The following is a 22614-nucleotide window of genomic DNA, read 5'->3' on the forward strand; positions in this document are numbered from 1 at the left end:
CTTTAATTCACACCATGTTAATACAAAGTATGATCAAAATATGTGCTAAATCATCAAATTAAAATACAATATGTATATGTATCAATCCCCCAAGCTGAATGCAATCACTATGTACCACAAACATATACCAATAAAAATTTTAAAATTTTGTTGCAGAATTGTCTCCTTGGTGTAGGAACCTGAAAGACTAAGTAAAACTCAAAATGTACTATAAATGATAAGGAAGGGAAAGAAATTGCTCAAAGGAAGGAATGACTGGGATGAGGGAAAGAAGAAAAAAGAAAGAAGGAACACAAATATAAATATATATATGAATAGTTGCGACAACCTGCTGATGTCTGATGGTGTATTGAAATGAACAGTTAATGCTTACAATTTTTTATGTTCTGATCAACTTTGCATGCTTGTGTCTGGTGGTCTGAGCAACTGATTTGAAGGTAACAGTATGCAATGGAATTACAATGCTGAACTCTAACCATCTTGTCTAGTGAAACTCTGTATTATCTCTAAGGTTTTATTGAAGAATTATTTTCTTCTTTAATGGTTTGAGCAATCTTTCATTCTTACATCTGGTAATCTGAGCAATGTAGTTGAGGACTGTGATATGTAGTGTAACAACCACTGCTGATTCGTATTATTTTGTCTGGAGACCCTGTATCACTTTGAATGTTCTTGCTTTGATTTGTTTATGTTCGTGGTACTGGTATGATGCTACTACTCTAGTTTTTTGTTTATTTGTTTCTTATTTACTACTCTCTTTAAAATAAAAAAATTTTAAAATACTTTAAGAGATTTATAGAAAAAAACCACAAAACTTTGTTACAGAAAAAGGCACATTGCCATGAATAGCTCTCAAAATACTTCTCCCTCACTTCATTTACTGGCATGTGAAATGGGTTTAAGGGCAAAGTTCCTTTTCAAAGAGCATCCATCTATCTGAGTTTGAAGACAGATGTCCAGTCTAGAGAAAGAGAGGTTTGGGCATCATTTGTGCAGGATGATGACAGCACAGCAATGGCAAGAGTGTGATCACACAGGGAAGTAAGTAGGTGGCTAAAGGGCTAAGTCAGGACTCTGAACAGTACCCAAGCAAATGTGGTATTGTGGTGCTCTTGACTTTCTTTCCAAATTCTTTCTGTTACCTCCTTCTCATTAGCATTTCAACAAGCCCCAACCCTCTCAATAAACAGGATCTCCCTTCGTAATAAAGGCTAACATATATACCATTAATTCTTGGCCAATACTGGCAATCCTCGCAACTCTATCAATGGCATTTGAGCTTATTATGTGTGTGTGATCTAAAACTGTGGTGAATGTTTAAACTAAACTATTATTACAGTAAAACACACATTACAGTTAGTCACTTTCAAAATACTTTCCCTCACTTCAAACACACTTATCCCTTTGTTTTTGCCACTTTTTTTTCACTACTACATGCTTGCAGTACATGCCATTCACAGTCATATTGGGGAATGGGTACATGTGCATAATATAGCTGGGTTTTTCTAAATCCCCTTCCCCTCCTTCTTCCCGTTCCTCTCTCCTCTTCTAATTTTTCTTTCCCTGTCTTCATTATTGTTGATATTACTAACCTTAGCTCCCACTTATGGCACATAATGTTTACATTCTTCTAGATTTTTAGGTTCCTTTACATGGCATATCTTTATTCTGCTTATTTCTCTTTCTTCTCCTCTCACCCCTTGACTTTGATCTCTTGGATCTCATTTTCAAGAGATCCATCCATCTCCTTCTGTCCTTCCTTTCTTATTCTCTTTGTTTGTACTTTGCCTTACTCAAATGAGAGTTACCATATGTTATTTAAGCTTGTGTGACTAGTTTACTCTTGCCATTTTCTAAAGTAGTTCTGGGAGTCCTTTTAGTAAATGTCTTTAGGAGGCGCAAGCAAAAAAAAAAAAAAAAAAAAAAGTGAATGCTGCTTTTGAGTGACATCCAACAGAAAGGCAGGCTTGTAAAAACATTACAGCGTGTCCTCATCCATCTTATTCTCCAGATCAAGTATTGTGTGACTTCCAGCTCTTCCCCAAAGTCAAAATGACCAAGCAATGTAAATATTTTGAATCAATTCAGAACATCAAGGTAATCATGACAGTGCAACTAAATACACAAAAGAGGACTTCAGGAACTGTTTAAGAAAGTAGCCGAGAAGATGGGATAAGTGTGTTCGAATCAAAGGAGAGTGCTTTGAGGGAGAGTAATGGCAATGTGGCTTTTACTGTAATGAAGTTATAAAAGGTAAACATTCAGCCTTTCTGTTATACCTCCTAGATGACAGAAGTACAATCAAATTTACTTATTTCTTGTCTTAGTTACTTTTCTCATGTAGCTGAGACAGAGTAATCAGTGCCCAAAGTTAAAGGAAGAAAGGTTTACTTAGCTCACAGTGTGTGGAGGTTTCAGTCCACAATCAGCTGACTCTAAGGCAGGGTGGCTGGGCAGAGGGCCAACAGTTCATGGTGGCAAAAGATATCAAAAGCAACAAGAAAGGAGTAGAGTGCAAGCCACTTTCCTTCCTTTACCGTGTATGCAGGCTACCCAACCTAGGGTGAGTGCAGCATTCATACCTTTGATCCCGGCATTAGACCATGAATCGACCACAAACGCTATATTCAGCTGCCTCCAAAACAACTCTCCCCACTGCCATGACCACATGACATGAGGTTTTAGGGGATGCATCCACATACAAACCCTAACACTTCTGGTGTGGGATAAGTAGAATGAATATAAGCACACAGTTTGTGACATAGATAATTCGTCTAAAATCTTTCAGTGCTAGAATCACTTCGGCTTTATTAGAAAAAATGAATCATGGGTTTATAATTGAGACTCCAATTTTATTGTAGCTTTGTCCCTAACCTAGACTTCTATCTTCTTAGTTCTACAATTATCTCGTTTGCAAAGTAAGTATGAAATATTATGTTTCTACATCAGTTGGTTGTTGAGATAGTATATGTTAATGTGTCATAAGCTGTAGACCAATACATATAGTTTGTTAAAATTCATCAGATCTGAAATAAAATAAACCAACTTTTGTTACCTATTTTTTTGATTACTTCTAAGCTATCTCTTTGTGAACTGACTTAAAATGTCAGTTTTATAAGATCCAGATATTATAGGCAGGAAACAACTGGGAGAGAAATAATTATAGCCTTTAAGAAAACAGGACATAACAAAGAAAAATATTATTCTTGCTTCTTTTCCATAAATAAATGTACCCTTAAGCTCTATCTAAAGACTAATCAATAAGTGAGTGACTCAAAATAATTTAGCTTTCTAAATTTTCAAAGGACTTGTGCTATGGTAATACTCCTCATTGGTGCTGCTTATTTCTGTAGAGATTAGTCTGGAAGGTTAGGGCCTATTTAAGACATTTAATCTTAAAATGCAGTGTGTCTTTTTTTTTTCTCTTTCATGGGTTGGTGTTGAATGTATTGTATTTAAAAACTCACTATCAGACTCAAAGCTACGCAGATTTTTTTCCTGTCTTTCCTTCTATGAGTTTTATGGGTTTACATTTCAAATGTAAATGCATGACCCATTTAGAATTTTTTTGTTGTTGTTGTTGTTGTTTTGAGACAGGTCTTGCTATGCAGAGGATGGCCTTGAGCTTCCTGTGTATCCCAGGCTCAGGATGACCTTGAGCTTCCTCTGTAGTCCAGGCTGGCTGCAAACTTGCAACAATCCTCCTGCCTCAGCCTCCAGAGTGCTGGGAATTTTAGGCGTGTGCCACCATGCCCAGCTAGAACACATTTTTGTGTTATGTATTTTGATGCATAAGGACATCCAACTCTTCCAGGAGCAGAGCTTGAAAAGACTACCCTTCTCCATTCAATTGTCTTTGCATCTTTGCAAAAATCATTTGGTTATGCAATAATCTTCACTTACCCACAAAGAATATGTCCTAAGCTTCCCACTGAATGGCTTGTACTATGGACACTACTGAGCTCCATATATACTGTAATTTTTCCTATGTGATCTGCAGTATTACCATCTCGCTCCAGAATTAAACTGTCCTTTGTTTTATGCTCTGGTGTCTCCCCTGCATCACTACCATTATGTCATTAGTAAGTAAAATAAAGGTTACTTGATTGAGCACAAGCCCTGGAATAGCTCCACACTCCATGTGATAACCCAGACTTCACCCACTAAGAGGTAAAGAGGCAGGTAGTTCATATAACATGAGTAGACAGACAATGAGATTATCCACATCCCGTGTGGGACAGTGTAAGAATCCATAATGCTATGCAGAATAGTGTGAAGATGAGAATTGATTATTTCTAGAATTGTAATTAAATATTTTCAGACAAAGACTGACTGGGCATAACATAAAATCGTCGATAAAGAGAGAATATTGTAGTTTTCTTGAGAGTAATTCTGTACTTTCTTTCAGTTCTGTACCAATAGTTACTGTTGCTATACGATCAATCTTTTTGTCTCTTTCATTAGTACACATGTGCAGCACATAAGCTTACACTGTTGGTGGGGAATTGGCTCATGAGCATAGTATATCTTATTTCCCCCTTTTCAATTTCCTTTCACTTCTCTCCCTCCCTCCTCCATCCATCACTTGATCCCCCTTTTTGGTACATGTTTGTGATGCTTGATGTTTACACCCTTGTATGAAGTTGGTACCATAATGTTAAGTGAAAGAAATCAGATGTACAAACTTAAATTTTGCATGGTTTCTCTTATATGAAAGACCCAGTGTACAAATAATGAACAAAACAAAAGCTAACCAGTCTTGAAATCAGAAAGTTTAAATCTTCCAACTTTGTTCTTCAATACTGTATTGAATATTCTATTTCCTTTATATCCCCATATAAATTTTAGAATCACTATATTTACACACAGACTGGGGGAATTTTGATTGGAATTATGCAGAATCTAAAGAAGTTGGAAAGGACTGATATTTTTAAAATGTTCAGTCTTCTCATCTGTGGACATTAGAATATCACTTCATTTATTTAGATCTTCTTTGGTTACTTTCATTAGAGTACTGTAGATTGCTGCATATAGATTTTCATATATTCCATTAGATTTACACATGAATATATTTATTTTGGTGCTAATGTAAATGATATTTTAAAATTTCAATTTCTCTTAGTATATAGGAAAATAATTTCTGTTAGTATATAGGAAAATAATTGACTTTTGTATTTGGAAGATGTGTTTTCTAGCCTTCCTATACCTACTCACTTATTTGTGGCATGAGTTTTGGTTTGTAGATTATTTAGGGTTTTCTATATAGATAATCACATCCTCAAGAATGATGACAGTGTTGTTTTGAATCTATGCACCATTTTCCCTGTCTTATTGACCCAGATAGGACTTCCGCTATAATACTAAATAGAAATCATTTTGCTCTGCGTTTTCATTAGGTCTTCTCTTCTTTGCGTTTACTTTGCTCCTTTTCATTGCCTCAAATTGGAGGATTAGGCAACTGCTTTAGAGCTTTTTTTCTAATACAGACAGTAAATGTTATATACTTTCACTTAAGCACTATTTGTGTTAATGTCACAAATTTTGGCAAGATTTTTTTCATTTTCATTTAGCTCAAAATATTTTTAAAATTTTTCTCGAGACTTCTTTGACCCAAGCAATGGTTATTAGTTTTCTGATCTTCAAAATTAGTAGATTTTTCCAGCTCTCCTTCTGTTATTGGTTTCTAATTTAACTATATGTATTCTGAAGGTATATTCTGTATTATTTTTGTACTTATAAATTTGTGAAGTACAGTTTTCAGTTCAGGATGTCATTCATCTTGTATATGTACTATGTGTGCCAGGTGGATGCATATTTTGCTGTAGTTTCATGGAATGTTCCATAAATGTCAGTTAGACCCAGATGATTGATGGTGTTTTACAGGTCATCTATATCCTCAGTGATTTCTGCCAACTTTGTCTATCAATTATGGAGAAGGAAGTTGGAGTATGCAGCAAAAACAGTGGATTTGTCTATTTTTTCGCTCAGTTCTCTCAACGTTGGCTCGCATGTATTTGGTGTATTCACACCAGGGATTGTTATGTGTTCTTGGGGAATTGACGCCCCTAGCATTATGTAATGGCCCTCTGTGCTGGTGTTTTCTGTTAGGAAGCCTAATTCGTCAAAGCTTAACATTGATACTTCAGCTTGCCTCTTTTGAAGTGATAAAAACTGTGTATTTTATGCCAGTCTTTAAAATTAACCGACCTGAGCCTTTATGAAGCTTTCTTATAGCTGACATATAACTGGGTTTTATTTTATTATTCACTCTGACAATTTCTGCTTTTTGTTTGGTGTATTTGGACATTTTCATTTTGAGTGATTGATAATATTGCTGATTTAATATCTGCCATGTTTTTGTTTGCTATTGGTTGCAATTTTTTGAACCCTCTCTCTTATCTTTTTTATTCGTTTTAAAGTTTTGAGCCTTATATGATTCCATTTTATTTTTCTCTTACTATATTAATTATATTTCTTTTAAAATATTTATCAGTACTCCTACTGTTTGCAATAAATAAACTTAAGTAATCTAAGTCTATTTCAAATGCAGTACTCCATGTGTATTGCAAACATCCAGCTAACTTATGACAGACTATCACCTCCAGTAACAATGACATAGCTGTCATTTGCTTCATGTGTCTGTATGCTGTAATACGTCAATATATTGTTGTTTTATTGCTTAAACAGAGGTTATCTTTAAGATCAATTGATACTAATGGAAACAAAACAATTTACTTTTCCTTTATTTATTCTTTCTCTAACATTCTTTCTCTTTTTTATAAACCTCAGTATCTTCCTTCTTGGTCAAAAATTAACTGTAATACTTCTTCCAGTGTCAGATGGGTGAATTACCTTAGTTTTTGTTTATCTGAAAACAATTATTTCTTCCTTAATTTTAATTAAAAGTTTTTCTGGATATAGAATTTTACCTTGGTGGCTTTTTTTATTTTTTTGGAACATTTACGAAGTTTTCTTCTTGAGTTTTGACCAGATGTTTGTGATTACTCCTGTCCCTGTTGCCCTACAAATAATAGGTATTTTCAATCTAAGGCTTCTTTCAAGAGATTTTTTTTTATCTCATTTTCTATCGTATATATGTGTATTCTTTTTTGAATTTTTCCTTTTCTTTTATTTATTGTAATTGGTATTTGAGCTCTTGCTTCCTGGATACTTTTTCTGTCTTGTTTTGGAAAATTCTTGATTCTTGTTTCTTCAGCTATTTAGTTGGATCAATTATCTCTTTTCTCTCTGGTACTCCAACAATACATATGTTGTACTTTTGCAAAATTATCTCACAGTGCTCATTCTGTCCTGGGGTAGTATTTCTTCCTTTTTCTCCTCCTTCATATTCTCCTCCTTTTTTTTTTTTTTTTTTCATTTGAATTTGAGAACATTCTATGGATAAATGTTTATTTTTTTTCTTTTGAGACAGGGCCTCACTATGTGATTCAGGCTGGCTTTGCACTCACGATGTAGCCCATGGAGATCCCCTTGCCTGAACTTCCCACATGCTGAGATTACAGGCGTGTGGCACCATATCTGGCACCACGGACAAATCGTCAAGTTCATTACTTCTTTATCCAACAGAGCCTACTAATAACCTATCATTAAAGTTTTTATAATTTTTGTTACAAACATTTTATTTCCAACAATTACCTCTACTTTTCCTAGAGTTTCTATCTCTCTATTTATATCTTTCTTCTTACATATTTTCTAATATTTTTCATTAGAATGCATAACATCATAATTGTATTATATTTTCTGTCTAACAATTCCTACATCTTTGTCATCTGAATATGATTGTAATAATTGCTGTAACTCTTCATACTTCTATATTGCCTTTTGGAATGCTTTGAAATTTCTTAACATTTTTCAAAAGGCGAATGTATAATAGAAGGCAGAGGAAAATAGACTTTTACTGTAAAGTTATCTGGGTAGGAGACAGGCTATACTTAATGCTTGCTATAGCTGTGGATGTCAGTGGCTTCATAATATTCTGATATCCTTGTTTTCTCATCCTGTCTTGACTTTCGTCTTCCCTAAGCACTACTCTTCAGAAATAATCTGTTTGCCATTTTCTTAGCTATAATCACTAAGATTATACACTGGAGAACTGTGCCTCTGGTAGAAAGGTGCAAATGAGGGGACTTTCTATAATTTTGATATTGAATCTCATTGTTTTTCTCAGCCATTATTTTGATGCTATAACCATCAAAAGCATTTGCCAGTGGGATAAACTTCTATTTCCTCTTCCAATCCTCCCTTCCACAGGTGTAGCATCAAAGTCTATTTTCTTGAAGCTCTGTCTACCACACTACGGTCCTCTCCATCTCTGAGTGTGAGAAATGCTACAAGGAGCAAGAGTCCAGGAGCTCACTTTCCCGGTGGAGGATAAGGTTTGCATAATGTCCTTTTTTCTTCTGAAGGGTAAACTTGTTTGAAGAAGGCTTTGAGCAAAATTAAAAATCACTACTCTTTCCCTGCTACTCCTAGATCTTCAAAAATACCTTTCTTGGACCTTCATTTTGAAAACTTAGGAAGACTCTTGAAGGAAAACTTCAGGAGAGTGTAGGAAGCACCCTGAGACTGTGGCCTCCAAGTAGTTTTCTGCTGGATGCAAGAAGATCATTGATTTTCAGTGTACTGAGAGTTTTTTATCGCTGTAAAGTTTTTTATTGCTGACACTAGCAACAATTTCCAAGTATCTTGCATATCAGACTTAAAAGAAGAAGTGATCTGGTGTGTTGATCCTTCCTAAGATACTAATAAGCATTCACAAGTATCATTGCTGTCTCTGAAAAAAGTAAGTAAAAGTTATTCTGGGCTGTTTTATTGTGGAGAGGGAGAGAAAGAGGTAGGTGAAGGAAGCTTGACCAGTGCATTAAGCTTCAAAAGATAAAATGATTGAATTCACAAAAATGTCTATGCTCTGTACTAATAAACTTGAAATATTGTGAAATTTGGTTTTGTACTAGCTCTACTAATATTTTGTGAAAAGTTACATATACACAATGGGTTTGGGCCATTTATGTTTTGAAGAAAATAGCCTATTACTAAAAAATAATTATAATCCTCAAGCACTTATTAACAACAATTAAAAATAAAACCATATTTACCTACTATGTACTCTAGTATATCTTAAAAGTACATATCATTTAAAAAAGGAAAGCTCTATTCTCCAAAGACTAAAATATCTTGATCAAAGGAAGGAATTCTCAATGTTTTTTCTTACTATTCCAAGCAAAGGGTAGCAAGAAATAACTGGAAAAAACAATTGCACAAATTTTGCTCTATGTGTATGTTTAGGTAGATATATATCTATACACATATATTCTGAATTATTTGAACATGAGCTAAAGGCATTATGGCACTTTATCATTAATTATTTTTTCATGGATCTGATGAGAATAAATAATGTGCATACTCTTTCATTATTATTGCCTAATTATGTATGACAAATTGACTGAGTCACAGTGCCTATATATTTGGTCAAACTTTGTTATGCATATTTCTGTGAATGCATTTTTTGGATGGGATTTACATCTAAATACATTCAAATAGAGCAGTTTGCCCTCATCATGTAGTGAATCTCATCCAATTAGTTGAAGGCTTGATTATAGCAAAAACTGACTTCCTCAAAGTAAGAATGAATTCTACTAACACATGGCTTTTCAAGGAAATTCCAAGTCAATTCACCAGCAGTTTGATGTTGTTCTTGAACTGCAACTCCCTCCTAACTCTCCTATTTACCAGATTTTCTCATGAAACTTTGGATTCTTCAAACTTCCACAATTATGAGCCAATTCCTTACAATAAAATAATTTGAGGTCTACTATATATGTATGTATATGTACATACACATATATCTTATTTATTCTGTTTCTCCAGAGAGTTGCAACAACTATCAGTATTACATTTTAAAATTTACAATAATTCTGTAATATCACTTAATAGCCATTTCACTTTTAAATTTCTGCATTTTTCTCCAAATATATGCTTTTAGTCTTTTTTTGAAGCATTGATTCAAAGTTCACACTTCCCACTTTTTTTCCCTGTGCATTTGACATTTTGAAAAGACTGAGCCATGTGATTATGTGTGTGCCCACAATCTGGATGTGTTCTTTCCCTCATGGTATCATTTTGCTTGTTTTTCTAACCCCATATCAGGTTCTGCAATCATAAAGTTATCTGTATAGGCTTGATGTGATACACATGCAGCACGTTGGGCAGGAATTACTTGCAAATCCTATGCTACTTTGTGGAGGTGACATAGTGTCACAGAGTTCACTAGTGCAACTGGTTTTCATGCCATGTTCACAACACTGACAGCCAAACCTTTCCATTGTAAAGTGGTTTTTTATCTTTCTTTTGAAAATACGTAGGGTTTTTTGTGGGGGAGAGTGATACTTTATGGTCTCAGTACCTTATTCTCAAAAATCATTTCTCTACTGTTCTTTTCTCTAATAGTCTTCCCTGAATTCTTTTCCTCAGAGTTATAAAATGTTCATTTTCTTTTTTTAAATTAGAGATACATGGTGATCACATTCATCATAGGAAATTCATACACGCATATGATATATCTCAATTCCTCTTTTTTCCCTAATCATCTCCCGTCCCTTCAACCTCTTACCCTTTCTATTTACAAAGTTTTTTTCCCCATTTTATCAAAATATTCATTTTCTAATTCAATTATTCCCACTGTTTTTTTTTAAATTGGCATTCTTAAACTTGTAGGATATTTGTTTGTTTTTAAAGAGCTTGATCTCATTATCATGGGTGGAGCTGTATGTCCTTCAAAGAAGTTGAGCAAGATGTCCACCTTTGCTTTCTGTACTAATTCTAAAGTTAGGAAGTTATTATCACAATCTCATCAGAGTCCATGTTTCATTCTCTGAGACTATAGTGGGTTCACAGAATGTTGTGCAGTCGGTGGGTACAGGCAATTCGAGTCATCACCCCTTTGAAGTTTTAACGGTCCCCTAACTGATACCTGGTTCCTTGGTACACATTTCTAACACAAGATATATTAGCCTCATGGCACACTTCCCTTGAGCCAGGACTAGAGCAACAATCTGTCCAAAATAGCACTTAGAAACCACGATCAGATCATTAAATGTGTCCACTGGATAAAAGATTTTAAGCAATAAATTTTAAATGCATGGTTGAATTGACAGGGAATGAGAAAATCTGAAGACAACTGAAGAGATAATAGAACACTTGTGGTAACACAAAGTTTGGACTTTAATGAGCCACAGGCATAGAGGAACAATCAAAATTACTATTTAGAGACCACTGGAAAAGGGAAGGAGGAATCAGAAACCACTCCACAGAATTATGATCCTGAAAGGCAGAGCACTCTGCAGTTGAATTAGGAAGGGAAGAGAAGAAAAAGCAAAAACGGAAGAAGCAGATGGATATGGTAGAATATTTGCCTAGTTTGGACATGAATCTATATAGCGCAGGAAAGCAAAAGAAAAGAAGGAAGGAAAAGAAAAGACAGAAATATACATATATATTCAAGATAGTTAAGATAATTATACTACTAATTTCAATTAGTTTATTGAAAGGAATAGTTGGTGCTTAATTGTTTGATCAATCTTGCATACCTATTTCTGGTAATGTGAGCAACTACTTTGAAGATAACACTATGTAATATAAAATACTATCATCTCATTTTGAAATTCTGTTTTTATTGTTTTTGCCTTTGTTTTTGTTGTTTTTCTCTTTAAAATCAAATTTTAAAAACTTGTTCCCTGAAGTTATCCAAGTTGAGTGTACCTTTATTTGAGATTTGGAAGCCAATTAACTATTAACATTAGCTATGGAACACACTTTACCTGTAGGATTTCAGAAAGAAAGCCTAGCATACAAGAAAGCATGTTTGTTAAAGAAAGTACCAAATTTAAATAGAGAAAACTTCTGAGGTGAAAGGAGAAGTTCCAGATAATTTGAGGTCAAAAATTGCATCATAATGATGTTGTATGGCTTAAAGTATGAGGAAGTCTTTGTATAATAATAAAAATTCAAATTCACCAGTACTGTGTACACAAAATTCTAACTCCATGCAACAATGTGTTTTCTGAATATGTAAGGTAAAAATTCAAAGGACTACATAATGAAACTAGCAAATTTTCTCTTATAGCCTGAGATTTTAATATAGCTTTCTCAATAATTGATAGATCAAGCACAAAAAATATTAATGAGGATATGTAAGATTTAAATAACATAGCAAACATGGTAAAATACACCCAAAAATGAGAATATATTCTTATCAAGCATCTGGAGTATTTGCAATACTTGGTCACTTAATGGTCCATAAAATTATCATCTGTAAATTTCAAAACATTATGACCTAATAACTATATTTTTCTATTTTGTCAGAAATATATATTTGGAAATCAGTTCAAATAATTTCAGTCATTCATGCACTTAATAATTCGTCATACAGAAAAATCTTGAAGTTAGAAAATACATTAAATCAATGCTAATAAAATTACTATGTATCAAAAATCATGTGATTCAATAAAGCATAAGTCAGAGGGACACTAATACTTTAACATCCTTATAGTTGAAAAGAAGAAAAGCTGGGATAATATTAATAAGATAAAATCCTCGTTTAAGAAGATAGAAGAACAGAGTAAATCCAGATTAAAGTTAAAGATAGAAGAAAAAAATGAGCTAAGAATGGTAGCACTACTTCTTGAAAAGTTATTTTTGCAAAACAAAAATAATCTGATTGTCCTATGATATGACTAATCCAGAAAAAGATTATGCACCAGAAGTTTGAAATATATATATAATTGATATGTGTGTGTGTGTTAACTTACTGTAACACATTTGTATGTTTCATTACACTTGGTTTTCTGTATAAGCTTGGGCTTTATTTTATGTATTTACAAATTTTATTTTGTGAAAATGTTTACAGGTGTAACCAGGATATTGTAGGGGGCTCATGATGAAAGATAGTGACAAATCTGTTTTGTACAATAAATACTGAGTAAAATAGTTTTACGGTCATCGCTTTCCTACTTGGGAGTCTAAGAAACCTGGTTATTCTTCATAATTTTCTTTAAGGTTTGAGGGTTAGATAGATGATAAGCAGGATAAAACGAAAGAGTCAAATAGATGGCTTGGGACATATATACAAGTTATTAGTCTTTCTATCTGCAAGCATATTGACAGCACACAAGTCTGCAATTACCAATATATCCTGGGTTTGTTTACTTTAGTAATTCCAAATTTCCCATTCAAATTGTTATATTATCCGCATTTATTTTCACCGTTATTTTCTCTGTAAGATCTTACCCTATTAGAGATCACAAATTTACTGAATCTATTTACTGATGTATTTCTATTTAGCAACGTTTAGATGAATTTTCTTTTTATATAATAAAAACCTCTCTTACTCACCAGAGTTTTTCATGGACGATGCCCACTTTAATGTAAGTAACTTTCTCCCTTTCTTTTTTAGTTACACTGAAATATTTTGTAACAAAGACCAGTGTTGGAGGGAAGAAAAGAGAGCAAGCAGAGCACTAAAAAATTTGAGGGAAATTTACTAAATAAATAATATCCACTGAGGAGAAAAGACAAAAAAGAATGCCTCAGCTTCCAATGATAAATGAAATATTTATCTTTCTCAAAACAACCAAAGAGTATCTTCAAGTTTCACCCAGCCAATGTAGAAAGCAGGAATGGGTCATTTAATTTAAAGATATTACTCTTGCTGCTAGCATTTGTACTCTCTACAGTAGAACTTCCTTATCTTGCTCCTGGTAGTGTGTTACAGGCAAGCATGAAATGTAAAGAATTTATTTAAATAAAAAGAAAACCTCTAAATCGGTAATTGAATTAACTGCCTATGGCTTTGTACTTTGCAACATTTCTTGATCTTGCTACATCTTTCGCTGCATCCCAGAAAGATTTGGTCATCTGGGTAAGGATTTTAAGCAGACACAACTATGAACCCAAGAAACTGTATTACTGTTATTTTTGGTCATACTAAAACTGTTTCTTTTGTTAAATACATGACCCACAAGGATGCAAAATAACTACAAGGAACTTTTTGTACCCAGTACATCTTTAGCATTTTTACACATATATGATAGGGATGCACATTATTTTCCTTCATACAGAAAGCTTAAATAAACCACTATATCAATCTAAAAAAAGATGTAAATAATGTTTTAATTAAGTAAGCCAAGTTGCAGCAAAATAACTTTCTAAAAGTAGTTTTGATTTGCCTGGGTATAAGTCTATGCGTCTATAGAAATTCAGGAGAGAAGCTATGGATAGCTTGCAAAGGGGTTTAGATATATATAACAGTTTCTGAGGCAGAAAGGAAAAGCCATTTTACTCAGGAGTGATAGGTACTAGGAAATCTTAACCCTGGAGTAAAGGCATCTTTACTGTTTCTCGTAATAAAGACTCAAGCCAGCTAAACTGCTCCATTTTTTTTAGGCTCAGTGATCTACAGAGCAATGCTCACCTGACACTTACGAGCCCCTTGCCCACATAAAATCCACACCTCTCCTAATGAAGGGTCTATCAGAATCATAGCACACCTACCTCTATTATTCATTCTAATCACTTGAAAACTGCAAATCAGTATCTAAGGATCAACACGTTAGCAGAAAGCCAATAACAACTATGGAAAAAGTCAAAAGGAACAAACCAAAAAATTAACCTCAGAGAAAAGAAATAATTTAAGAACTAAAATGAAATTTAAAAATATACCAACTAGTTCCCTCAGAGAAGTTTAAAATGATATTGGATCCATTAAACAAGAATAGACTATTATAAAAAAGGAACCATCAGATGATAACAGTTTGTAGAAATTAAAATTTTAGGGCCAGAGATATAGCTCAGTGGCACAGCACCTGCCTGGCAAGCGCAAGGTCATGAGTTCGATTCCTGGTACCAAAAAGAATAAAAAATAAAATAAAATAAAATAAAATAAAATAAAATAAAATTTTAATTGCACTTACAAAATATCAGTCAGTGTACTTAATAAGAGAATAATAAAGCAATACCAACCTTAGTATTGGATATATTATGTTTAAGAAAATTCTCAGAATAAATTACATGAATATTTATAAAAAGAATAGATCAATATTTGTTATATACATAGTTACAGTATGCAGTTCAGTTCTTGAGGGCCAATATAACTAGAATGAGAATATAAATCTAATAAGCACTATGGGAGGTATTAAAAGAGGGTGGGGAGAAATTAGACAACTGATATAAAAATTTCGATTGAAAGAATCTATTTGCTGCTAAGGAGTATATACCAGTAACCCACATAATGATAATTCCAGTGAAATTCTTGTACTTCACGCATGAGGAAGAAATCGAAAATTTTTCAGAGAAAAGATAATTTGAAAAGATGTGTTCATGCCCATTGGCCTCACTTACCCCTCCCTCTTCTTTCCTTCCTCTTGTCTGAAATAACCCCTCTAAAATGCATTATACATATTGAACCCTACACACACACACACACACACAGAGGACACATAGGCAATTAGGGAAGGGCAAGGAAAGGGGGTAATGGTGGGGATAAATGATAAACTTGTGTTTTATGCATGTATGAATCTGTCAAAATGAAACTCATTAATCCACATAACAAATATCGGCTCATAAAAATCAGGTGGAGCTCAGAGGCACAGCGCCTGCCTGGCAAGCGCAAGGTCGTGAGTTCGACTCCCGATACCAGAAAAAAAAAAAAAAAACCACCAAAAAACAAAACAAAACAAAACAAAATCAGATGGATACACTAAATATAACCAAACTGATTTCAGCAAAATTGGAAACTCAAAGACAGTCGAAAAATGCTATCAAATGTGAGTCGGAAAATAACGTTAAATAAAAATTTCATGTAGAGCTAATCTACCAATTAAATTTGAGAAAAGCAAACACATTTTTAACATCTAGAGACTAAGAAATTGCAAGGCATCCCTACCCACTATGAATAAATTGCAATAGAAAAATTGCAAAATAATATGAGAAATGCAAAAAAGAATGCCATGGGAGTGTACAGCGGCATAGTTACCCACTAGAAGGAGGCTTCCCCTCTTGTACAAACATTAGGATCCCATCTTCAGCTTTGGCAAGTGCCAGTGTCACGGTTGCTGGTAATGTTGTGTGCTTTGCCAAGGATTATAGGTACATAGGACTGTTCATCTCATCATGTTTCATCATAAAATATACCCACCCCTAATTTCTGCTTCAGACTTATTAAATTAGAAAAGTCAAGGACTAATGAGCATATTTTTTTCAAAGCTTCTTGGTTCTTTATAGTCTCCATCTCAAACTGAGCTCCTGTCCCCAAAGAAGTGAAGATGTGAACAAATTAATATTTTTGAACTCTGGTGTAAAAGTTCTACTTAATCATCTTCCTTAATTCATATCATATTAAATATGCCTTTTGTTTAGTTCATTCATTCCATCATTCCTTTTCTGTCACCTCCTACTCTCATTTGCCATTTCTCCTCAGATAATAATACTTCAGCTCATGTAAAAGTTTTGGTTGAATCTTTTTGCAAAATATGAATTGCTGTATACGCTTGTAATTTTAATTTACTTAAAAGCTATTGTGCTTAATAGCTTATTATATCACCTCAGGCAGCTACTGTCTACAAAACATAAATCAAGAGCGAGGACAATCATCATATCACACCAAAGTGAACTTCAGAACAAAAGTTATTTCAAAATATTTAATTTCACAGATTAAATCTAGGCAAGGGATATAAATCTTTCATTTCGTTAGAGCTTGATTTTCAAAATAACTTCTGTCTCAGAGCAGTCAGTCCTTTTTACCTCCACTACCATATACTGTATGAATATACATTTAGTATTTATTCTTTTTGTGAAGTTGTATCATAAAACATTTCTTATTTATTAGCATTATGCTTGTGGGGCTAGTTCTTATGTTTGTGGTTATCACAGCAGAGAGTAATTACAAATTCATGAAATGATTTTTGGTTCCTGTCTAGAAAATGGGAAACATACTTTACAAGTGATGGGTTTCTGGAATTGCATAACTTTGCTGAAAAAAAAACTTAGCTTTCCAAATGGCAAATTTGATATCTAGAAAATAGCATATTAATATATGGCTCTTTCACTGGACCTGTATCATAGTGTATTCTAAAGTAATAATACATGTTTACACTCAGGTATATACATACTGGAGAGTAATAAAATGAATATATCTAAATAGGCATATAGAAAATTTGACAAAAGAGTACAACCTCTAGAAAGATATAGATTCTTTGAGTATCTATAACATCCTCCTCTATTTTGAGCATATGTGGGATGATGAAATGAATTTTTTCTTTCTGCAGATGCTGAGAGAGGAAGAAGAGCTACCATCTGGTATTGCGACTGACAGCTGACTACTTAGCCAGGGATGTTTTGATAAGACACTCAGACAATGAACACCAAGCAGAACCTCCAACAAAAGGATAAAGCAGTTGTGTACAGCCATTCCATTCCACTGGAGGTTTCCTATGAAAATACCTTTATGACTGAACAGTTAAAATTGTTAGGATCGTGCTGTGGTATGATATGGAAGATTAAGAAAAAATGTTTCAGATTAGAAAAAATGTTTCAGTATAGAATAAAAATGTGCACAAATATATACATAGTTGTTTCCAAAAGACTTTAACACAGTGGAAAATTTGTACCTGAATTTTACATTTGAAAAGTTGTGAAGGGCAAAGAAATGAAGAATGTTTATATCTCCGGAAATTGTACTACTTTTACAATAATGAAGCAAATTATTCTAATCTATATTCACAAGACAGTTACAAATGTATATTTATAGACATATAAAGTGTGATCTATTTAAAACTACTATGGGAGAATGATGAATCTTGTGATCCTATTACCAAATGTTAATATAGCATATGTATCATTACAGAGAAAAAAAGAATGGTTGTATGTTTGCATGTTCTCAAGGTTATTGAATAGTCATTACATTTTCTGCTATAATTTAATCAATAACCTTGAGAGAAAGCACTGCTTATTGTTTTCATGTTACAGTTGCAAAAATTAACAGCAAACTAAGAATAAAAGAAATCAAAGCCTGACCAAAGTTCTTACACTTAAAAGCAAGATGCAACCACAGGTATTTGTTGTCTATGTTCCTTTAAAAAATAGTTTCTGGATCGTGGTCTTTTTAGCAACATCATTTTGTTCCATTCCTTGAATACAATATTTGTACTATATATTCCTTTGCTGTAACACCTATACTGCATAATAATGGCCTGAGAATTTTATGTCTTAATCCCTAGAATTTGTGAATATGTTAAAAATATATGACAATGTCAAATTAAGGTTCCTAATCAGCTGAGCCTAAAACATGTCATGCTAAACTATCCAGATAAATCCAATGAAGTTACAAGGACCCTAAAAAGTAAAACAAGATGACAGGAAAAAAACTCAGGATGATATAACTGTGGAAAAATGATAATTACATGCAGTTTTATTGGCCTTGAAGATGATGGAGGGAGCCACAATCCAAGGAATATGAGCAGCTTCTGGATGCTAGAACAGACAGAGAAACAGATTCACCCCCAAAGCTTCTACAAGAGCCCATAATGTTGCCAGCATCTTGACGCTGGCCCAGTGAAATGTATAGGAGATTTTAATAGCATGGAACTATGAGACAGTAAGTTGTGTTTAGCTGCTAAATTTATGGTAATTTAAAAGTACTCAAGATACCTGAAGTCTGAAGTCCACTATGGCTCCAACAAGGGTCTATTCAGCTGTGCTTTCTGAGTTTTCTCAATTTGAACCCTACTGGAAGAAGTAACCACTGTCTTGGTCACATTTTTCTCAATTAAAAGTAATCGCAAAAGATCCAAAGAGAAAAATCCCACAAGTATATTGTAAGATTTTGCTCAGATGCAGGATGCATCACACTTGCTCCCATTCTGTTGGCCAAAGCAAATCACATGAGCATATCAAACATAACATGGTAGAAAATATACTTGGTTCACTTGGCAGAAAGTGAACAGATAATTGGGGAGTATGCAATATAATGCATTCCAGCTCTAAAGAACACTAATTTCAAACTACATGTTGGATAAGTTTCCTATATATCCTTTCTTAAATTAAATTGACCATCCCAGGAAGGTAAGAGAAATGTGTCCTGGTGACAACTGTTTTCTATGTTTCACCAAATATCTTCCTTGATCTCAGAGGAAAACTGTGGAGAGAATCACTTGCAAAGCATTTGCCATGGTCTGAATTTTGTTCCTGTGAAGTTCATATGTTGAACCCCACATCCTTGATATGATAGTATTTGGAAATAGACCTTTACAGGATGCTTAAAATTAGATAGAGCCATGAGGAATGGCTCCATGATAAGATCCATATCCTTCTAAAAACAGACACCAGACAGCCTGCTCCATCTCCCCAAGCCCTGTAAGAACACAGAAAAAAATACCATGTGCAAACAAGGAAGAGAATCCTCACCAGAACCCAACAATGCTAGAGCGCTGATGTTAAACTTCCACCTTCAAAACTCAGAAAACACATGTTCATTCAAGTCACCCAGTCTATGGTATTTTGTTAGGTCAATGTAAGCTGACTAAAAGAAACCTGTTTCACACCTCTAGCTTCCAGCTTTAAGCAGACACACGCTGTTTTAGATTTAGAACTTCCCTGTCTTCTGCATTATGCACACTCAATACATATTCACATATCAGACATTGTTTTAACATTTAGGACACAATATTTTGCTGCAGAAAAGAAGACAAGTGGAGGGAAGGGCTCATGGGGTTCATGCAGGCAAGACTGCAAAGTAAATTAAATATGGTTTGCCTTTGACACTGGATCTTAACTTGTATCTTCCATTTTTCTCAGTGGTACTTCTTTCTCTAATCTCTCATCTTAGGAACTGAAGCGACAGATGTCTATCTGTCCAGGAGTCCATGACACTGTCCCACCTTGTACTCAACAAAAACTTATCTCTTCAATGGTTCATTCATCTTTCACCATCAAAACTAACCCATCTTTGCCAAGTTTCATGGGTCTTCTGGTGAATTATGATTAATTCTTCATTCATCTTTCTTCTAATCTCCTTCCTATTCACCAGTATCCATTAATGGCATCACCAGCATGTACAGATCCAAATCTATTTTAGTAAAAATGCAAATGTGTTTCCTGCAGAGGATACTAGAGAACTCCCACCAACAAGTTCACCCCATGAACACTTATTTACCTTGCATTCTACTTGCGGTTGTGTCAGTCACTGGGGATACAGATCAGAGGAAGATGCAATTCTTTTCCCCAAACAACTCACACTCTTAGCAGAGAGACACCCAAATTAGCAATCACAATTCCAAGTGCTGAGAGGTATGTGTTGTTCAAGGACCCGCCTTTCCCTTAGCCTGGTCTGCTGTGGAAGATGAGGAGCCAAGCTCTGCACACCCTGTTCCTCAGGATGCTCAGTCAGCTGGCTTCAGCCAAAGGAGTTGCTGGCTAGGGACTGGGTGGCATAAAAACAGAGTGAGGAGACTAACAAACCAAAAATAAGGAATGGAGAAATTAGTAATTTGCTAAGATGGCACATTAGTGGCTGGCGAAGTTTGGATTTGAAACTGAACTGATCACTAAAGAATGCTCTTTCCCACTATCTTATATTTAACACAATAACCTAAGACCACTCATCGGCACTAAGCAGAGACGTGAAGAGGTAGTACAGCAAACATCCGCATATAGGGCCTGAAAGGATGCTCAGAATAGAGAAAAGGTTAGGATACGCGAGAAGAAGCTGGAAACTTTCCTTGTGAGAAAGCTCTCCTGTGCATTGTTCTACCATAGCCAAATAATGAGATGAAGAATGAAGTCCAGGTGGAAGCAATGATGGGAAAGGTGAGGCAGGTTATAGCAAGCAGCAGGTGAAGGGATGCGGCGGCTTCTCCTGGGAGGACAGAAAGGAAGACTTAGATGAAAGGAGAGTACAGAGAGGCCTTCAGGGGCTTATATAAGGACAGCAGGCTCTATGTGCTCTGTGGAAGCCCCTGGGAGCAATCTGTAGATGTCCGTTCACACTGTTGTGCCCACTGCCTCTTCAGTGGTGGCAACTGGGTATAGGACAAACACTTATCTCTGAGTTCCAATGCTTTCTCAACGGCCCTAACTGCAAAGGGTGAGCCTGCAGCGCGAAGCAAAGTTGCAATGTGAAGCTACATAGAAACTAATCACAGGCACGCAAGTCTTTGTCTTTTTATTTTTTGTGTGTATTTTTCTTATTTTTAAAGAAAAAGGATGAAAATATATTAACAAACAGACATAAACAAAACAACACCCAAACAATAGAAGCAATATAGAGTTTCAGACAAGGTGATAGAAAATTAACAATAGATATTGTATTACATATTATACATATTGTTACCTTCAAATTGGTTACTCAGTTAAACAAATATAAGCATTTAAGGTTGATCAAATAACTAAACATTAACTGTTCCTTTCAATGAAGCAATAGAAGTAGGTAGTACAACTCGCTCAGTTACCTTGTGTATGTGTGTGTGTGTGTGTGTGTGTGTGTGTGTGTGTGTGTGTGTGCATATGTATGTACATTTCTCCCGGCTTTCTTTTTCTCTTTTCCCTCATCCTAGTTGTTTCCTCCCTTTGAACAGTTTCTTTCCCTTTCATAATATCTACTATACCTTTCAGATTTTGTTTACTCTTTCAGGTTCCTACACTAGTGAGACCATATGGTATTTACACATGTGGGTCTGATTTATTTCACTTATAAGTATGGATTCTAGTTGCATCCATTTAGCTATGAAAGCCTCAAGTTTATCCTTCTTTATAGCTGAGTAATATTCCATTATGTAAAAATTCCACATCTTTTTTTATCCATTCCTCAGTGGATGGGAATTTGTGTTGCTTCCATGATTTAGCTGTTAGATTATACCAGCATCAGTCAAGGGAGAGCAACATAATACCCATGAGGAGAATAAGTGCACATGAATGTATATAGTACTGGCATTATTGGAGTTCTCTGTCTGTTCTCATAAATTTGCTTCTGTTTTCCTGGTTTGTCCTCACTTTTCTTTGTCCTCGTACAGATCAATCAATCTGTATGGGGCAGATATGGCCATAGGAGAGAGACAATGTCTGGAGCAATATAGTTCTGTCTAGGTAGCTTGTAATTTAAAGCAGGACAGAAAGGAAAATTTTACATACATCAGTATGCATATAAAACATAGTCATGGGGGTATATGTGCTCATACTTATCTGAGCCTCATGTTCTTAGAAAAATGGAAATGCTACAAAGTTCTACTCAAGTACATTTTCATAAATCTATAAATAAGTGAAATTTATCAAAATATGAAGTCCTGGTTGTGGACTGTGAATGCTTTGGGGAAGAGGGTTGGGCTGCAGAAAACAGCTGAAGTATGGTGCCTAACCTCCCAGCTGGGCATCCCAGCAGAACAGGCCACCTCCTGAGAAGTTCTTCTCTTCCTCATTGAGGTTGTCTCCATAGAGACCACGAGAGAAGCCCAGGAGTAAGGAGACAGACATGGCTCTGCATCCATCCTGCTCTTAAATCCAAGGCTGTACCAAACAGAGAGAACAACTCCAGAAAAATCTTCATTCATC

This window comes from Chinchilla lanigera, unplaced genomic scaffold (genome assembly GCF_000276665.1).
Source record: "Chinchilla lanigera isolate Chin_1 unplaced genomic scaffold, ChiLan1.0 scaffold00001, whole genome shotgun sequence".
Taxonomy (NCBI): Eukaryota; Metazoa; Chordata; class Mammalia; order Rodentia; family Chinchillidae; genus Chinchilla; species Chinchilla lanigera.